This window comes from Oratosquilla oratoria, chromosome 22, assembly GCF_046742065.1.
Source record: "Oratosquilla oratoria isolate Oo_2021 chromosome 22, ASM4674206v1, whole genome shotgun sequence".
In the NCBI taxonomy this organism is placed as follows: domain Eukaryota; kingdom Metazoa; phylum Arthropoda; class Malacostraca; order Stomatopoda; family Squillidae; genus Oratosquilla; species Oratosquilla oratoria.
The window spans coordinates 9,507,601-9,527,316 of NC_134798.1; the positions used below are offsets into that span (position 1 = coordinate 9,507,601).

At 46.0% G+C, this 19,716-nt stretch overlaps 1 protein-coding gene across 18 annotated transcripts in view; it reads left to right on the top strand.

The window, feature by feature from the left end:
- Positions 1-19,716, top strand: part of Ssdp (Sequence-specific single-stranded DNA-binding protein) — a 575,744-nt gene that overhangs the window by 331,697 nt on the left and 224,331 nt on the right. The gene's annotated exons all lie outside the window — the stretch shown is intronic.

Consider the following 19,716-nt stretch of genomic DNA (forward strand, 5'->3'; position numbering starts at 1 on the left):
ACACACACACACACACACACACACACACACACACACACACACACACACACACACACCTACACCAACCTTTCCAGGCCTCCGCACCCATCCTTTGTCTTGGCCTTCTCAGCATAGCTTTCTCCTGCTTATTCTTCACGTGAGCCCTCCCATGCCCTTTGCATTCCCTTTGTTATCTCCTTTTTTTTTCCTTGCGTACCTCCTTTATTCTAACCCCTTTCCCTTCTCATATATTCCTTTCTCTTCCATTCTCTTGCCTTCCCATTTCTTCTTTTCCCTTCCCTTCCCTCCATTTCTCTTCCCCCTCTTCCCTTCTTTTCTGTTCCCTTCCCTCCCCTTCCTTTGAAAGGCGCTTGCCTTGTATACTTAACCTCCGTGTCCTGTTGCCGCCCCCTCCGCCCCGTACTTACATTGTTTTAATAGGATTTACGAGTGTGTGTGTGTGTGTGTGTGTGTGTGTGTTTTATTTGCCTACACGTGTCGCCTTCCCAGTTTCCCATTTCGTTGTAATTCATTCGTCCATAAGACTTCTTAGAACTAGAACTCATGGTGGCTCGTTTGGTTAGAGGTACCGTAAGTTAATGTGTGCGTGCGTGCGCTTGAACTTTTTTTTTTTTTTATCGGCTTGCGTTTGGGGATAGGCCGTCCCACCACTCTTCTCAGTTCGGAAAAAAAAATTATGTTTGGTGTGTTTTACATATACCTTTTACAACATCCCTTGCGTTATCGAGCTGACATTCTGTGTGTAGCTTACGGCACCTTTGCCTTTTGTCGTAGGACTGTCAGAGGAGTTAGCTATCCTTTGGATTCCATCCTTGGCGCAGTGTAAAACGAGGATGAAACATATGTTCCACAGTGCTTTAGATGAAGTCGCTCTCATATTCATTTATCACACATGCCCCGAGTCATCCTGGATAAAATCGTCTTATATTAGCCAGAATAAATTATGAATTTCGTCACTGAGGTGAAGGGTGAATGCCGTGAGTGTGGGAATAGGGGAGGTGAATATGACCAATTATTATTATTCTTTTTTTTCCATTTCTTCTTCTTCTTCTTCTTCTTCTTCTTCTTCTTCTTCTTCTTCTTCTTCTTCTTCTTCTTCTTCTTCTTCTTCTTCTTCCTCTTCTTCTTCTTCTTCTTCTTCTTCTTCTTCTTCTTCTTCTTCTTCTTCTTCTTCTTCTTCTTCTTCTTCTTCTTCTTCTTCTTCTTCTTCTTCTTCTTCTTCTTCTTCTTCTTCTTCTTCTTCTTTGTCTTCATCTTCTTCTCCTTCACCACTACCCGGCGACCTGGAGGGGTTATGCTCGGCCTCCTCTCACCATACCTGATAATTGATGGAACCAGGCCTGACCCTGTCAACGCCCCAGCCACTGTAGGTCGTGCCAGAGGTTGTGCTTCGGTGATCAAAATGGAAGCAGTGGTGGTTCGGTGGCTACCGTGCTCTGCTCGTGTCCCGAGGTGCATGAGATCTAGTACTGGTTGTTAGGCCAATTATCACTGTGTAACCTCTTTCTTCATCTTCTCCTTTTCTTCTTCTTCCTCTTCGTTTTTTTCTTCGTTTTTCTTCTTCTTCTTCTTCTTCTTCTTACTCCCCCTATCTCCTCCTCCTCCTCCAACCACGGGAAGGGACCGGGGCAGAAATAGGTTTTCCAGACGTGAAATTTGTAGAAGGAATGTGGCACCCTCACCAATGCTGCATTCACACGAGAGGTGGCACCCGTACAGGAAGTGCCTTGATGCTGTCGATGCAGTAAGAGGAGTAGGGGCGAAAAGTGGCGGGGGCCCCCATGGCTGGAATTAATGAGGATAAGGGAGGTGGAAGGGAGGGTTATGCTCTAATTGATGTTGCCCGCATACTCACGTAATGGAATGCAAGGGGGGTAGGCAAGGGATGGTGTCTGTGTGTGTGTGTGCGTTTTACCAAATTGTTATGTACAGAAGATGTACTAGGGCCCTGCCTCTATGCTTTATGTGTGTGTGCGTGTTCATATGTAATTCAGCTTTACATAAAGGCACAATAAGCTTGTATATGATAAAAAAGATGTACCAATTCATAATCGGAAGAGGGCTTCCTGTCACAACCACATTTAAAGACAAAAGGGGCTAAGTAGAAAGGTTGTCTGATTTTATAAAGCTCCCAAGCATCTCAATAGTGGGGATTGTATTGAGCACCCAGGGAGTCACTTGCAGAAGGAATATGCACCGAATAACACTAGAATTTTCAGATAGCTTAGTATTGTGCAGTTTCAATGGGCGGTGGCACGCAGTTAAACCCATGGATTTCACGAAAGCGAAAGAGAGAGGGAGGGAACTTTGCTGAGGAGAGGAAGTGGCTGAAGACAATCAATAACAATAGTTTACAGTCCATCAATGTATTGGTTCTATAGAACCTATCTATACGCTGTCTTGGTTCTCTTGCTGTAGATCCGCAGATCCGCAGGTGTAGAAAGAAACGATGTATCTTTGTCGAAGAAAAAATAGAAACCTAGCCGTTTTCTGGCAATACATCACGACGTTCCTGTTCGGAGAATTGCGTCGGCGATATACGACGTGGAAAAATGTAAAGTGTTGCCGTCGGTGGCTTGAACAAAGTAAGGGTCAGACTCGTTAATGGGTGGGAGGAAATAAGTAGGAGGAAGGACAGGACCCCGAGGAACACCTGAGGAGAAAGTCGTGTACGAGGTGTTGAACAAGCGGCTTCGGGTCGAGGATGGAGAACGTGAGTTGCAAGATCATCGGGTGAGATGGTGAAAAAGGAAGTGGTGGCAAAGCTGGTTTTGAATACCGAACTTCCCCGAAGTGGAAATTTCGAAGAAGGCGTCAGGGGCGAGTTGGAATGGAGTCCTTTGAAGAAGTCAGACATGTCGGGAGATTCCCCAGATATAATGGGGCCGAATGAGAAATAAATGGAGAAGGAACTACACCGTATCGGGAAATTTCCCTTGATATAACGAGGATTTACATCATATTGGGGAATTTTCATATATGTAACGAGAAAGAACTACACGATAATGGGGGAAAATCACTCGATATAATGAGAAGGAACTACATAATATCGGGGAAATTTCCTAGGTATAACGAGAAGGAACTGCACCATGTCGGGGAATCTCCCTTGTTATAACGAGAAGGAACTGCACCATATTGGGGAAACTCCCTAGATATAATGAGAAGGAACCACACCATATCGGAGAAATTCCCTAGATATATCCAGAAGGAACCACACCATATCGGGGAAATTCCCTAGATATAACCAGAGGGAACTACATGATATTGTTTAGGTATTTATAACTAGATCTTGTTTAACTGCTGCATGCAATCGTATCAGCGATGAACAGTATTTACATATTTAGTGGAAAAAATAAAATGGCTCAGTTATGATAAGGAAAACGATAGGCAAGTTCTTCTTGTACTTAGCTAAAGCATGGAAACGTGTTTAGTGAAAATAGGAAACATTTTTCCCATTACTATTAGGCCCTGTTCACACTAGCGGTTTCAACCGCGGCGGTTCAACTATATTTCTAGTCCGTGGAGGCGTCCACACCCAACAATGCATTTTTTTTTTTTCTTTTTTTTAAGCAATACTGCCGCTGTTACCGCGCGGTTCAAACCGCTAGTATGAACTGGGCCTTAGTATGGTAGGGACACTGAAATAGAAAAGAGGTTTTTGAAAAGGTGAAATAGTCTTTCACGGAGAGGAAATTGGAGTGCAGACCCCTCCTGTGCAAAGGTTTATTTGGAAATGATTAATTGGACGTCAGAAGAACCTCCGGAATCGCCGTCGAAGACCGTAGGTCTCTCTCTCTCTCTCTCTCTCTCTCTCTCTCTCTCTCTCTCTCTCTCTCTCTCTCTCTCTCTCTCTCTCTCTCTCTCTCTCTCTCTCTCTCTCTCTCTCTCTCTCTCTCTCTCTCTCTCTCTCTCAATCCGTGTGTGCGCGCGCGCCAGTACTCGTATGTACACACGAAGAGAAACGTAATGTCGCTGGGAGGTGAATTGTTTATTCTTAACTGCATTCATTCTCAAGTTTTTTACTCTTAAGCAGCAAAATGCTTAGCGTGTTTGTACCTTTCTCACGTCGCTTGAAGAGTTATTATTGCAAGGTTAGTGTATCACGATCTGTGGTTTTAGTGGAGGCATGAGTGGAATTTCGTTTTTTTTTTTTCTCCCTCTGGTATTTGATGAAGTGAAGATAGTGGTCTTCGTGGCGAGAGGGCGGGTTTTTGACACGTGACTCAGGGAATTTTTAGCACTTCTGAAGGAAACGCGGACATAGGCACTGTAATAAGCTTTGTCTGATTTGCATCCGTAGGATTAAGTAAGAATGTTCCCCGATGTGGGCACTGTTGATGGAGGCAAGGTCATCATATTAAGACAGCAGGGTAGGGCTCGTAGAAATGGGTTTAGTAAGGAAATAGATAAGAACTGGTTCACCAGCAGAGTGGTTAATGAATGTAATAGACTTAATTTACCATGTAGTGTACGCTGAAACTATTGTTTGTTTTAAGAGAATATTAGATAACTTTATGAGTAGGGACCATAAGTGGCAATAAACATGGGACTGCCTAGTGTAGGCCTTATGATCTCTTGCAGTCTCCTCCATTGTTATGTCCTTATGAATGGTCCGTTACTTTGGAGACGTGGATTATAATTTGGGTTTTGCTATCGGCGTGGTTGACGATGGTGTGTGTACAATGTAGGGGTGGTGCTGGTGGTAATGGTGTAGGCGACGGCCGTGGTGTTGGACACGGTTCAGCTGTTTGGTGATCCTCTGCCTCTTATCGCACTGTCCAGGCTGCCTTTCCCTGCCCCTCATCCTCCCTCTCCTCTGTCTCCTCCATCTCCTTCTTCCCCACCTCCTACTCCTCCTCCTCTTCCACATTCTCTTCCACATCCTCATCCTCTTTATTCACTGTCATTATTTCTCCAGTTTTCTTTCCAATATTGATGCTGCGCACCATAATTGTTTTTATATTCTTCTTGTACCCCCCGTCTCCAGCAATACCTGCTCCTTATGCAGTGTGTTCGAGTGCCTTCGGGGATCGAAGTAGAAGAAGAAGAAGAAGGAATTAAAAGAAAAGATGTTCTCTCGATGCAAGGGGGCGGGTGGCGTAACCACAACGCGCACGGTACAGCGACGGAGGCGGTAGGGGGTCGTCCGTCCGCTGAGGTCGTATGTCCCCGGGACACCCGCCCTCCACGGGACACCGGCTCACCCCGGGCGCACAAGCTCTCTCTTTCTCTCTATCTATCTATCTTTCTCCTCTCTCTCTATTCTCTCCTCTCTCTCTATTCTCTCCTCTCTCTCTATTCTCTCCTCTCTCTCTCTTCTCTCCTCTCTCTCTCTCTCTCTCTCTCTCTCTCTCTCTCTCTCTCTCTCTCTCTTTCTCTTTCTCTCTCTCTGGCTTTCTCTCTCTCTTCTCTTCTTCTCTCTCTTTCTCCTTCTGCCCCTCCCCCTTAGCGGACTCGCGTTTATACTACGCCTGCCTCTTCGTGGCACGTGTCCTCCCTGAGCACTTGTCTTTCCTAGGTGTCCGACTTCTTGGAGTCTTAACTGCTCTGGTGCGCTCACTTCTCCCGGGGCAACTTCCATCCCCGGGGCATTATCTTTCCTCGAAGCATGCCCACCTCCCACTTCCACATAATCCGGGGTGGGTGGGTAACCGTGTTTATATACCCTCCATCATATTTTTCCTGTTCTTCCAGTCTCCTCGCTGTACTGTTCTCCTATACGTCTTAGTTTTGTTTCTCTTTCCTACAAGTCTCCTGCCAACTTTTCTTCTGTTCTTGCTTCCTCTCTTATTTTCTCGTCTGAAAATTCTCTATCTATCTCTGTCTCTCTCGCTCTCTCTTTCTCTCCTCGTCCCTTTCCTTTCCTTTCTTTACCTCCCCTCTACTTCACATACCTCCTCCCTTCCCTTCTCATACTTTTCCTTTCCTCTTCTCCTCTTGCCCCCCCCCATTCCTTCTCTTCCTCCCCCCTCACTTTCCTTTCCTTCCCCTATCGTTCCCTCCGATCCCCTCCCCGCCCCTCCCGTCACCCCGTTTTCTCTCCCATGACAGCTGTGTTGGCCCTTAGTGAAGAGATGAATTCACTTCCCTCTTTGTAATTGCCCACCCTTCCTCTCCTGTCTCTCACACGCTTCTCCCCCCCAACTCCATCCTCCCCAACTCCCTTCAGTCGTGTTCTGTATTCCCCCCAACATTTATCCACCCCTCCAGGCCTCTCCTTGCCCCTCCTCCCCCACCTCTCCTCCGCCTCCCCCTACACACAGACCGTGTTCCCCGGTCGACAAGTCCAGCGCCACGCTGCGCCGACTAATTGCTTGCATGCGTCGGACTGGCCCTATCTCATTGGCCTTTGGCGTCTCGCGCGGGCTCTGTCCGTCTGTCTGTCGGTTTGTCTTGTTTCTCCGTTGGTTGGTGAGTGGGATCTTGCCTGCTCCACATCAGGTGGCAGACCCAGCCACTTTCCCTCAGGTTTTCCTCCACTTCTTGTTGTTCTTTTTTTCTTCCGTAGTCCTCCTCTTCCTCCTCGTCGTAGTTTTATCCATATCCTCATCTTCATCCTCGTTTATCATCAACCGGTTTCACTTGTTACCTGAAGGACCTAATATTCGGCAGAATGTCATGGAGGGACCTCCGTTGTTTTTGTGTGTAACTACCGTACTCTCAACCCGCCATCCTGGTAACCTCACAGGATCCTAGCGATTGTGGTGTCGCCTACAAGCAGGTTCTATCTCACGCACTCAGACTAGCCTAGCCTCTCCCGTGGTAGGGGTCTGCCTCTCATCTGAATAAAGTTGTCTGTTGTCAGCAGGAACACAGTCCACAAAGTACGCCATCGTGTTGGAATTTACCTTGGTACGATGTGTTGTTTCCGTTTTCCATATATACATGTTCATTGTGTCGTATGTGTACATTGTATATGTAGAGGTTGTGTGCGTGGGGTCGTGTGTGTGTGTGTGTGTGTGTGTGTGTGTGTGTGTATCTCGTTGCGAAGGGGTTCTCCCTCGGCTAAGTAAAATCGACTGAGAGCAATCAGAACAAATGGTAGTCACGAATAACAATGAAAGAATTCATCGAAATGGATTTAATCACCTGAATAAAATTGCCTGGCGGGAGATGGAACAAATGAAGTGAATATTAGTGAAAAGATAAAAAGTTGTAGTATAACAGGATGCTTGTTGAATGCAAAAACTTTTACTGTCCAAATAACTTAAATGTTTTTTCTTTTATTTTCAGGTAAGTCAAATGTTGACGAGACCCGACGGTGGGTGAGTAGTAGTAGTAGTAGTAGTAGTGACACATAGTCCACAGAAGAATAGTAGTTTGGTGAAACAGAGAAAGAAGGGTCTTCATACTATTTATATTTATATTTTCGAGCGCAGTCTTGATGAAGACTTTATGACGTTTACCTATCCGTAGATACCCACGTTGCTGGGCGTGGTCTCACAAACTTATCTTTGCCTGTTACCACACTGACCAATCCACCATATAAATCCCCTTGTAGCTAAAGCCAGGTTTTTATGCAAACCCTCAGCTGCATAAAACCACCGACACTTAGCCAGGATAAATATATATCAAAGCGTGTGACCGCGTTGATAGCGGGTCAATCCGTGTTTTCTATACCTTTGGTCTTTGCCTTGTGTGGAGTGCTTAAAACACACACACACACACACACACACACACACACACACACACACAAACACACGACTTGTGGCGCAGTGGTAGAATTCCCGGCTGCCACTACGGCGGTCCGGGTTCTGAAATAATTTCAGTGTCGCTGCGCTGCTGGTCGTTACTCCAAATCTCGTGGGCGGGGAGTTGGGTGTGTGTGTGTGCGTCCATTACCCATATATCTGTCATATATGAACTCTGAGCTCTCTTCTGGGAGGGAAATATCTGTAGATCACGAGTCCATCACGTGATCCAAAGACTGGTGAATCACACACACACAAACTGTTGTACCGCCATGGAGTGCCCTGCCGGCCCGCACGCCAGGCCTGTGTGTGTGTAAGTGTGTGTAAGTGTATGTGTAAGTGTAAGTGTAAGAGGGGGTGGCTCAAGAAAGAACGGATGATAGCGTTGTCATTTTACTGGATTTACTTTAACAGCTATTTGGGGAAGCTGTCGAGTCCTTGATGTGTGTGTGTGTGTGTGTGTGTGTGTTTGTGTTTGCACGCGCATTTGTACTTGCATGTTGTTGAACTCGTGAACTGGATCAAATCCTTATTGGTTCCCATTGGTCCCAAGATGAACCCGTCACCCATGAGGTCATCGGTTAGGAGATACTCTTCGTTATTTGTGCTTTGAACTAGGTGTGCCACGGTGCTCCTGTGCAGGTTTTGAGCCGATCAAATTAAGAATGAGATGTCTGTCAGATTTTTTTTCCTCTCTTTCGTTTTAAGGTTTGGGTGTTTAATATCATTTCCTTCGGGGCTGGGGTAGATATTGGCATTTCGTTGGGTGTAACCAACACTTAACCATGGGAGATAATACCACCAAAGATGTGGTAAAAGTGATAATTAAAAGAGGGATAGAAATTAAAAGTAGTCGGCATTCTTCTTGAGTGGGTGACGCTGAAGTCCCTAAAATTTTGACTGCATCATACGGAGGCACTGGTACGCGTGGAACTTCCACGGGGGCAGATCAGCATCAATATACATTAAGAAATTGTTTATTTTATTTTTAAACAATTCAAACCATTTTCAGTGAAATATGCTCTTATCCCACTCCGTCAGTAATTTCAAATTGATTCCTTAATTGTCCAAGTAGCAATTAGAAATAAAAACCTGTCATTTGGGGAAATTTTATTCCGGAAGGGGTGCAATCTCATGAAAATTTAGAGAACTGTTGGCATAGATTATAGGGTTAGAAGGCTGGGTCTAGTGCTTTGGTGTATGTAGTGCGGGTCGTGCGGGACTGGGCACGGAAGAGGGTGTCGAGGGGGGGGCGGACTTTTGACATATTGACCCAAAACGCTGTGGGGCGCGAGGAGCCGGGGCAAGGCAACTAATGACGGAGGAGGAGGAGGAGGAGGAGGGGAGCGGGGACATGAAAAATGGGGATTGTAAATGAACCGGAGCTTGGACGGGGTTGGGTCGGTGGAGAAGGCGCCCAGTAATGAGTTTTGCCCGGTAGAAGGGAGTGAGTGAGTGAGTGCGAGGGGTATGAAGGCTTGAGAAGCTGGATACTAGGAGGTTTGTTCCGAGGAGGAGGAAGAGGAGGAAGTAGAAGATTAGTGGGGGTCTAGGAGTCGAAACCTCATTAAGTCCCGGAGATCCTTTGGGTTAAATGGAATCGCCTGGCGTTAGCTGGGTAATGGGTTTTGCCCGGAGGAAGTGAGCGAGCGAGCGAGCGAGTTCGGAGTGAGGACCCGGATGGTGGGAGGTTTGCTCCAAGTAAGTACATATTAAGCGGGTGGTAATCGAGATGATTTTTAACTTACACCTGCACGGGTGTTCCACAAAGCTGAATAAAATCGTCCAGTCTTCACTAACCAAAAGAAAAGCTTGAAAGTATACCGTGGCAGAGAATACAAGAATGGAAGAGACAAGAGACCATGTGGCCTACACTAGGCAGTTCCATGTACCTTACCACCTGTCATCCCTATACATAAAGTTGTTTAATCTTTTTATAAACAACCAATTGCTTCAGCACTCATAGCATTGTTACCAGGTCTATTCCATTCGTTAACCACTGTTGGTAAACCAGTTCTTGTCTATTTCCTTCTTAAACCTAAAATTGTCCAATTTAAATCCATTACTACGAGTCCTGCCTATTGTGAAGAGCTAAAGTAGAAGTTGAAAGTGCGGACGAGATGAGAGGCAGATTGTTATGGTGAAAGGTCATGCAGGACAGTACAGGAGTAGATGGGCGCTGGACGGATGATAATGATGATGATGATACGAGGTGACGGGTCGAGAAGGATGAAATGAAGGCTGAGGGACACGTGGGATGAGTTCATCCCCGCCTCATCCGTGTTAGCAACTGACGCGACGTCCCGATCTAGTGATGCCGTGCAGCGAGGTGGGTGCTCCCAAGTTGGGGAGGGAAGGGGAGGAAGGATGGAGGGAGGGATCAAGTTAGAGAGGCCAGACAGGTAAAAGGGAAGTGGAGAGAGAGCATAGGGAACGTAATGCAAAAGAGGAATTGGTAGAAACATGTCCCAAATGTTGTGAAGTCAAAAACTAGATTTTTAATCCAGAACTTGTATCTTTTGGTTGATCGATTAAAATCGTGTGGCGTTAGCTAGAGCCAGAATAGTTTAAAGTTACCTCCGTCGGTTCCAGAGGTGAAGTGGGGGGTAGGGGGCATAAATATTGTCTCGTATTCATTATTTTGTATCTTTAATTACGTGGCTAGCCTCGTGTCTATTGTGTTTTTGTGTTTATTGTTTACTTGGTGTGTCCGTCCAAGTCTACCCATGCCCATGGTACCGATCTCTGCCAGTCTGCTCTGTATCCATCACATCACTAACCCCCTTCCCCTACCCACCCTCGGAGGGGGCCGAACCAGGGATTACTCTCAACCCACCTAACGCCATCATTAGGTTATAGTTTGCCACCGACATCAAACCCTTCCGGGCATTGTGTATGTTCCATTAGTGACGCCACGAACACGTCGTTAGTTACACGTGCTTGAGATGTGTCGTAATACCCACGTCAATGCCGTGTATAAAAACCTTTCAATTATCCATAGTTTTTTTTTATAATACAACGTTGCAAGTTAGGGTGTACTTAGTGGGCCCCGCTCCAACTTTCTCCCTTCTGACGCCAACCACGTCCATTGTTCTCGCATTCCCTCATTTACTACAACTTAGCCGTGCTTGTCAAGTTTCTTGTTTTTTTTTCCCCTTCCGCACTTTTCTGTCTTGTACAAAATTTCCTCGGCCCTCTTGCTGGCTTCCCGTGCCGTACCGAACCCCTCCCGTAGGGGCGACAGCCCCCGAGCTGAGCAGAAACGTCTGGCTTCGGCCAGGAGAAGGTCTCCAGAGCGCGTCGCTGTGCCGAAGAGGTTAATTGAGATGGCCTTAGCTTCTTTTTCTGCGGTGACGCCCCATGACGCCCTCCCCGCACCCCCTCACGACGTCCTCTCTCCTCCCCCCCCTCCCACCCTCGTGTCTCACCTCGGGTTTTCGATTCTTTTATTCCACACAGATGATGTCGTGATCTCTCTCTCTCTCTCTCTCTCTCTCTCTCTCTCTCTCTCTCTCTCTCTCTCTCTCTCTCTCTCTCTCTCACCTCTCTCTCTCTCTCTCACCTCTCTCTCACCTCACTCACCTCTCTCTCACCTCTCGCTCTCCCTCTCCCTCTCCCTCCAGTGTATCTTGTCTGGTCTAAGATACGGAGGAAGGGGGTTTTCTCAAGCGGATTAAGATCGTCTGACGTTAACCAGAACAAAATGCCTAAGGGGAATACTATAGATGATTAATCGATGGTTATGAGCCCTTGAAAGCATAGAGGGGCTATCCCGTGTCGAATAAGGTCGTCCGGTATTAACTTTAACAAAATTCTTAAAATAAGGATTATGCTATGTGTATCACTACTATGGACTTGGTAAAGCTCTAACAAATGAAACGTCGTACTAATAAAGGGCTCCTTTATATGGTGTTTCTTTTGATAGTATACCACCACCCTTATAAGGGGAAGAAGCCTATTGATATATACAGGTAGACGCTGTATAGGGTGAACTGCATTATACGGTACAGTCCCACCCCCTCCCCCTTCGGCTGAATAAAATTGTGCGGCGTTAACTAGAATGAAATAAGTGGAAGGGGATGACAGTACCGGAGTCGGTAATTCATGTCTGTCGACTGGCGGACAGCGAGTTGGCAATAACAAGGCGGCAATGGTTTCTTGGCTGAAACTCGTTCCCTGTTTGTGCGCCTTTGATCCCCAGCCCACACTCCGTGCTGAGGTCATAAGTATTCGCAGTCTTCAGGAGTGTGGACGGTGCCAGCAGGCATGCAGTAGAACTTTGTCAGCGGCGTCGGGCCGCTTGGCAGTAAACGGCGGTCTCACCCTGCAGCCGAGAGGGGCGGGGATGGGCTCCAGCCGGAGATCATTGGGGAGAAATAACAGAATTGTTTGAGAGCGAAATGCAAGGGTGTTGACCGTTTTCTCACTTCCCCATAGCCCTGTCACTATGCAAGGGTAGGGGGTTACCCATCGGTTGAATGAAATAGCCTGGTGGGATCGAGAACGAATGTACCAGTCCGTGAAAGGTTTGACCCCGAGATGCGATTAACACTTTCGATTCTTTTCGGGTCTTTCTTGGGTGAAGAGAATAGCGTGGCGGTGACCTGAATAGTAGTGGAAGGTTCTTAGGCAGCCTTATCTTGTACGGCCATACTCTGGGGGTTACACGCTGGCTGCAGACGCCCAGTATCCTCCCCTCGCACGGATAGGGTTAAAACAAATAAATAAAAATAAATTGAGTATTACTTGTATGCTTATATTGGCTAATACATCTGCCAGAGTGAAGATCACTTAGTCATTGGAAGGAGGATGTATGCCTAGAGTACTTTAGTTTTAGTCGAACTAAGAGAAGAAAAAAGGAATTGGATATTAATAAACAATTCGGTCCCCTAACACTGTATAAATGTATGAATATAGTAGGTAGTAGATCGCAGCGTCAGTTTCATGGGGACACCAAAGACCGTCCGTCCTGTTATACATCGGACAGTTGGATAACATTTATTTGCCATTGTAATATAATTGGTTCGGGAGTTTCATTAAACCAGTAAGTATTCTCGACAATTGTTCAGTGGTTTGAATTTAATAATGAATATTAGGATGCTCAATGATACATAAATGCAAATGACATTACATTGTGTGTGTGTGTGTGTGTAATTGTGAGTTTTAATATTGATTACTCATAACTTTGAGTACGTATTTTTTATTTTTATTTATTTATTTATTTTTATCGAGAGTAATCCAAATGGTAAGCCAACTTGGTAGTGTTTCAAGTAATAAAATCTGGTTGTCACGAAGCTTCGATCCCGGGCCTCTAACATCATGTGTCCCACATGCTACAATACTGCCACGCATGTTGATGATCATTTTACATAATATTACACTAGAATGTTTATTGCAACGTTTCGTAATTTTAACCACCAACGTCTCGCACCAGGTCACCCCTAAAACACCTCCAGACTAGTACGATATTGTCTTGAAACACAGCCCCGAAGGATAGCACCCCACGAACCTCTTCGTGGACGCTAATACACCAAAGCCTGATAGCAGACGTTCCATAACTCAAGGACTGCGATCTGTGCACTGGTAAACTTACCAACAGGACATGTGAACAACCCAAACATGACGCCACCACACCGATTTCTTCCTCCTCGTCCTCATCCTCCCCCTCCCATTTCTCCTTCTCATCACTTTTTTCCGTTCAACACTATGTAGTCTATGTAGTTACCCAGCCTCCTCCTCCTACTCCTCCTCCCTTTTTTTCCCTTCTCCACTATGTAGCCAACACCATTACCCAGCCTCCTCCGCTTCCTCCTCCTCCTCCTCCTCCTCCTCCTCCTCCTCCTCCTCCTCCGCCTCTAACTCTTCCTCCTCTTACTCTTCCTCCTACTCCACTATGGCTCTTTACCAGAGGAGATGCAAGCGGCCCAATTTGGCCTAGGGAAGGCAGGATAGTGTCACTGCTGTCTAAACAAACAAGTCTCTTATAAAATCTCGTTAATTTCGACGTCTTATGGACTCAGGAACTTCAGCCACATTTGTAGCTCTGGATCAGTCTTCAGTAAAATAGAGTACAATACCATTGCGATCCCCCCCCCCCCCCTTTGGAGGTTACAACTTCCCATAAATTCTCAAAGTCCCGTTATCTGTCCTCAGCACTACCAAACTTCTTCTTCGGTATCCAGTTGGAGACGATGTGTTAATGAGCGAATTAGGAGGTGATGTGCTAATGAGTGTCGTGTTGGCCGGGGCAAAGCCGCCCGGCCCCTGGGGTCACCCTCGCCGCGCCCCCAGGGAGTAGCTACCTTCGGTTCGCCGCCTCTGCGTGACGGAAGGCCAAGCCAGGTGCTGGATTACAGAACCCAAAACACAGGAGCTCCCTCCGTCGTCAAGAAGAACAAACAAAAGATCCACTAGAGTGAGGAGACGGGGTAGGGTGGGCAGGAAGAGAGGGTTTAACTTGTTTCTGGCTTTTGATATTACTTGTAGATTAGGTCGGCGTCGCTTTGAGTCGTAATGGTCGGTGCGGGTCCGAGGCTCCTTGTACTGGAGATTAGGGCCTCGCAAACTGGACGTGATGTCTCACTTCATCACTCCCCCTTCGTTGTGTGTGTGTGTGTGTGTGTGTGTGTGTGTGTGTGTGTGTGTGTGTGTGTGTGCGCGTGCGCGCGTGCCCGTATGCACGTCCAACTTGTTATATGTGTGCATGTTATAGGTATGGGTGGTACGCACATAAAATTTTGCATATACATTTGGACGTGCGCCGCAGTATGCGTGTTAATATGATTATGTATGCATGAGTGCGGTGTTTGTTAATGAAGTCACTCATTAACGTAGATGGATATTAGCATAGTTTTGAAGTGCAGCATGTCCCCCTCGGATTCCTTCCTTCCCCACTCACACGCCTCCCCGCCATTGTACCATAGTGGTAATGCACTCGCCTTTGTGAAGAAGTGGTACTTTGTCCCGTAAGACCTGAGTCAGGTTTGGAAGAAAGTCCGGTAAACTATTTAATACACTTTAATTGTAGTTTAACTCAAGTTTCGGCGGAATTATGTTCATCTGTTTTTATTTGAATGGTCTTGGATCGTGGAGAAGTTCTGTATCCTCTTGGACAGACGGAGTTGCTTCGTGTCTACACGGTTATCTTTCCGTGCGGTAGAAGTTGATGTTCATAATGAATAGTAGCCACCCCACAGGGCAAGAGTAATGATTATTGTTGATTCAAGTCACTTCCCCAATGGATTTGACATATCACCGCACAGGGATTTTTGTAATTTTATTTATTTATTTATTTATTCATTTATTTATTTATTGTGTGTGTGGAATGCGACCGGTTGGCAAACTGCTCTCAGAATCAGTATAACTTGCATAGACCACAAACACACTAAGCGAAGAATCCTATTATTCCTTTCAAGATCAGGGATTATTGTCAGCTGTTACCCAAGAACAATTCAGCAACAACAACAGCAACTACGACGACAGGGTTCTATTGCGTGTGTTAGCTGTCACAGGGATTTATACAAACATGCCGTCAGGAAAGGGTGAAACTTCGAATGGTGAACAGACGGCACGACCCCCGGGGAACTTTGAGTGACTGTGCAAGGCGGAATATAGTTCTCGGTTAACATGGAGTACTGTAGAATGGACTTATGGTGTGCTGCTTGCACGCCGCCCCGTTCTGTACATCGGAGTTGGAATCTCTAATTAACGTGTGCCTGTCCAAGTGTGTTACGCCCAAGAGTGTTATCATGGCATCAGCCTGCCTGGGCCAAAGTTGCTAAGTGGCCTGGCAGGTCGTTAAGCGTTGTGGTGGTAGTCTTTCTTCTTCTTTTTGTTGTTGTTGTTGTTGTTGTTTTCTTCTTATTATTATTCATCTTCGTCTTCCGTTTCTTCTTCTTTTGTTCCTCCTACTCATTATATTGTCCTTTTTCTCCTGCTCCTCTTCATCATCGTCCTCAAGTTCTTATTTGTTTCTCCATCTCCTCTTCCTTCTCCTTCTCCTCTTCCTTCCCCACCTCTTTTTCTGTTTCTCCACGTCCTCCTTATACTCCTCTTCCTCAAACTCACATGTACCGCTGCTTGGGATGGAATTCTTGAGTAAACCTTCTCGGAATGTTGCCTTTATCTCAAAGTGTAATACTTTTAGAGCAAATATATTTTATTTATTGCTCTTCGGCTTCTTATTCAGGTCCGCACATAGTCGCTGTTGTGATCCGCCAAGTTATGTGCGTTGAGACAACGTCCCGAGTATTCAGGAGTATATTGCCATTCTTCCCCTCCCCCTCCCCCCTCCCCCACTCCCCTTGTTCTTTTCGCTTGAGTGGTGCAATGTGTTCGATTTATCGGCTGGACCTGGTTAACATTGTTTTGATGAAGACTGCCTCGTTGGGAGATCGGTCCATCGATCGGTCTGTGCTTCGCCTAGTTATACGGCCAAGCCGCTCATTAGAGCAGCACTTATCGCCAGCCGACCTGACGCCTCCTGACGACCCAGGCACGAGCTCAGCTCAGACAGAACCTCTTCCACCATCTGGCGTCCCGTCGTCCTCTTTCTTCTTGCCCCCCCCCACCTTTCCCACGTTCCTCTCTCTTTCTCCCTCCCCCGTCTCTCTCTCTCTCTCTCTCTCTCTCTCTCTCTCTCTCTCTATATATATTATATATATATATATATATATATATCTTTCGCTCGTTCTCATTCTGTGTGTGTGTGTGTGTGTGTATATATATATATATATATATATATATATATATATATATATCTATATATATCGTTCGGTCTCTTTCTCTCTGTACACACACACACACACACACACACACACACACACACACACACACACACACACACCTTTCGCTCTCTCTCTCTCTCTCTCTCTCTCTCTCTCTCTCTCTCTCTCTCTCTCTCTCTCTCTCTCTCTCTCTCTTTTCCCCCCTACAACCTTTCGCTCACCTGCGCAGATGGTGGATTTCTCAGTCTGTTTTTCTTCCTTCGAATCGAACTCTCACTGCTAATTGCTCAACGCGAAGGTGAGGGTTCTTCCTGGCAAGTTCTTGTTGATCCTTGCCTGCTGCTGCTGCTGCTGCTGCTGCAGCTGCAGGGTCAGGCGTCACGGGTGACGGAGCTCGCATCTCGTCTTTTTAATCCTCGACGACCTGCCGAGGGAACTTCGCTCGTCATAAGCGAGAAACTCCTTAAGAGGTTCGGGTGAGAGCGGCCTGGCCTGCTGCTTGGAAAAACCTGCCCCTCCCCCCTCCCCCCTCCCCCCCAGTTTCACAGCCGCGATGGACTTTATGTTTTATTCTGACTGCCGGCAGGTAATGTTATTCTAGCTATCGCTGAGTTATTTTATTTGGCTGAGAAGATCCTCCAACAGGTTAAATGTTACCTCGATTAACTTGTAAACTCGTTAACATAACCAGGTTGCAGCCAGAAAAATATGAAGGAAATATTACCTCTGGATAAAGAGTTAGATATAACCCTTTAATTGACCGAGGGTGTCTCCCACAACTGGGCAAGATTGTCTGCTAACAACAAAGAACAGTGTAGTGCATAATAGTGGTGGGTCGTGTCAAGATTGATATGGCTCATGATGTTGTAGGCTCGCTCAGCCAGATTTTATGGCGTTGTTCATTCTTATGCAGGAGGACTAAGATCTGAATCTTGGTGTCGCTTGTGTTCTTTGTCTTTTTGTACGGATGTGAGACATGGACGCTGAAAGCTGACTTGAATAGACGTCTCGACGTCTTTGTGCCTTGGAAGGATGATAGGATATTGCTGGCTTGGCTGCATCGAACCGGCGACTGCTCCATAAGGCTCAGTCAAGGGCTGTTAGCAGCATAATCTGGGAACGTCATCTCCGGCAGTATGAGCATGTGACACGCTTCCAAGTAGATCCCACTCATAAGGATATCTCCATAAGAAAGAACCTTTGCTGGAGACCAAGGGGGTGCGCACAAAAATCATGGTTGGGGTTAAGTCCACCAATCCTGCTAAGAGCTGTTTGGGATGGGAAGGGAGAGTGCATGGGGGCTTAACTCAGAAACCGTGGGGATTGGTGTCGGCATGGGAGTGAAGCGACGCGTACTGTTGGTGAATGGTTGAGCAGATTTGAGATAGTTGATTATAGGAATTCTTAATGTAAGAGTTATGTCTGCGGTTCCTGAACACAGCTTCTTAGAATCGTCTAGGAGTTTGGTTTGCAGTTCTTGAACATAGCTTCTTAGAATTGTTTAGGAGTTATGCTTGCGGTTCGGTAGCAGCATCTTTGGATTTTCTAAGAGTTATGCATGTGGTTCTCTAACACAGCCTCTTAGAACTTTCTAGGAGTTATGCGTGCAGTTCTTGAACATGGCTTCTTAGAATAGTCTAGGTTTCAGTAACACAGCATCGTAGGTTTTTCTTGGAGTTATGTCTGTGGTTCTTTAACACAACCTCTTAGAACTTTCTAGGGGTTATGTCTGCTGTTCTTGAACATGGCTTCTTAGAATTGTCTAGGTTTCAATAACGCAGCCTCGTAGGTTTTTCTTGGAGATATGTCTGTGGTACTTTAGCGCAGCTTCTTAGGATTTTCTAGGAGTGGCCGTGCCATGCAATACCCCCAACTTGACTCGAGCATGAGATAGCATCTTGCGTCATGACTTGCTCGTTGAGTATCCCCTTGGTGTTTGTGTAATTTGGAGAAAGGTGTTTCTAAATATTAGATAAATACAATTATGCAGTAATTACGTACTGCCATTAGTTTCATTGTGGAATCTGAAGAGGTGTTAACACACGAACACCAGATATTTGTTTAGAATTTTATGTCTTTACATAGGCTGAGATCCACAAGACTGAGCTTCATCGATGATGTCAGGCATACATTTTTTATTATTTATTATTACTATTTTTCTATTACAATTTATTTTGTAGGATTCGTATATATTGCATTTTTATGGCTTTATGTTAGCAGTACAACACCAACACAACACGAGTTAGATGGAAATGCCTCCGTCGAATTGCACTTGATGGATACCCACTCCAGGGTTATCTTTATGTCCGACGTCCACGTTTTCAGTCAGGCGATGCTGCCTCTTCAGCATCAGATATCACAGCTGTTTTGATTGTCACACTGAGACATGGGTGCATACTATCTGTAACTTCGTTACCAAAGAAAACCAGGAAAATACTCTCTCTCTCTCTCTGTGTGTGTGTGTGTGTGTGCGTGTGTGTGTGTGTGTTTACCTAATTGTTTAATTGATTGCTTTTACCTAAGTGTTGTATATAGGAAAGGAGCAACGCTCGTGGGGTTCCTTGCTCTCCCATTTATCATACCTAACTTCAAGCTGTGTGTATCTGTCTTTCTCTACTTGTCGTTTTCAGTGAAAAACATATTGCGATCAGGACCTAAAACTCCCTTTTTGTACGACCATATGGAGTACCACGTGAAGTATGCAAATGGTAAGTGACCTTAACCGACATAGCAATGCTTCCAGGCTGGCAGGGTTGTTGGCGGAGTTAATAGACGTTGGTGCCGCTGGCTGGGTTTGTGCCTGCTCAGGTGGGCTGATACCCATCTATTCCCTTCCCCCCCTGCTGTCTGGTAATTGTAATTACCGAACCACAGGGGGAGAGCGGGTTTACGACTACGTGCTGGCTGGTCGGTCCGACGATGGTGGATGTAGAATGGTAGCTGTGCAGGCAGTAGTGCAGTTGGCACAGCGAAACTGGGATTCTTGTTTGGATATTTTTTATGTTATTTTATTTTATTAGCGTGTGTATGTGCGCGCGTGTGCATACGAATAATAGTGGCTCAGTCTGTTTCTTTGATTTCGATAGTTGACCTCTAGGATAGAAGAGCTGGTTATCGGCGACGAAATGCAGTACCCACTTCCAACACCCCTCCTCTCTGTGTGTGTGTTTGTATGTGCGTGCTTATAATTGGCTAGTATTGCCAGATTTGTATGGAAATGTGCTTTCACCACACGCTTGCGTGCTGCAAACACATGGATACACACGTGCACGCGCCACTGTGCGTGTTATTATAGAGGA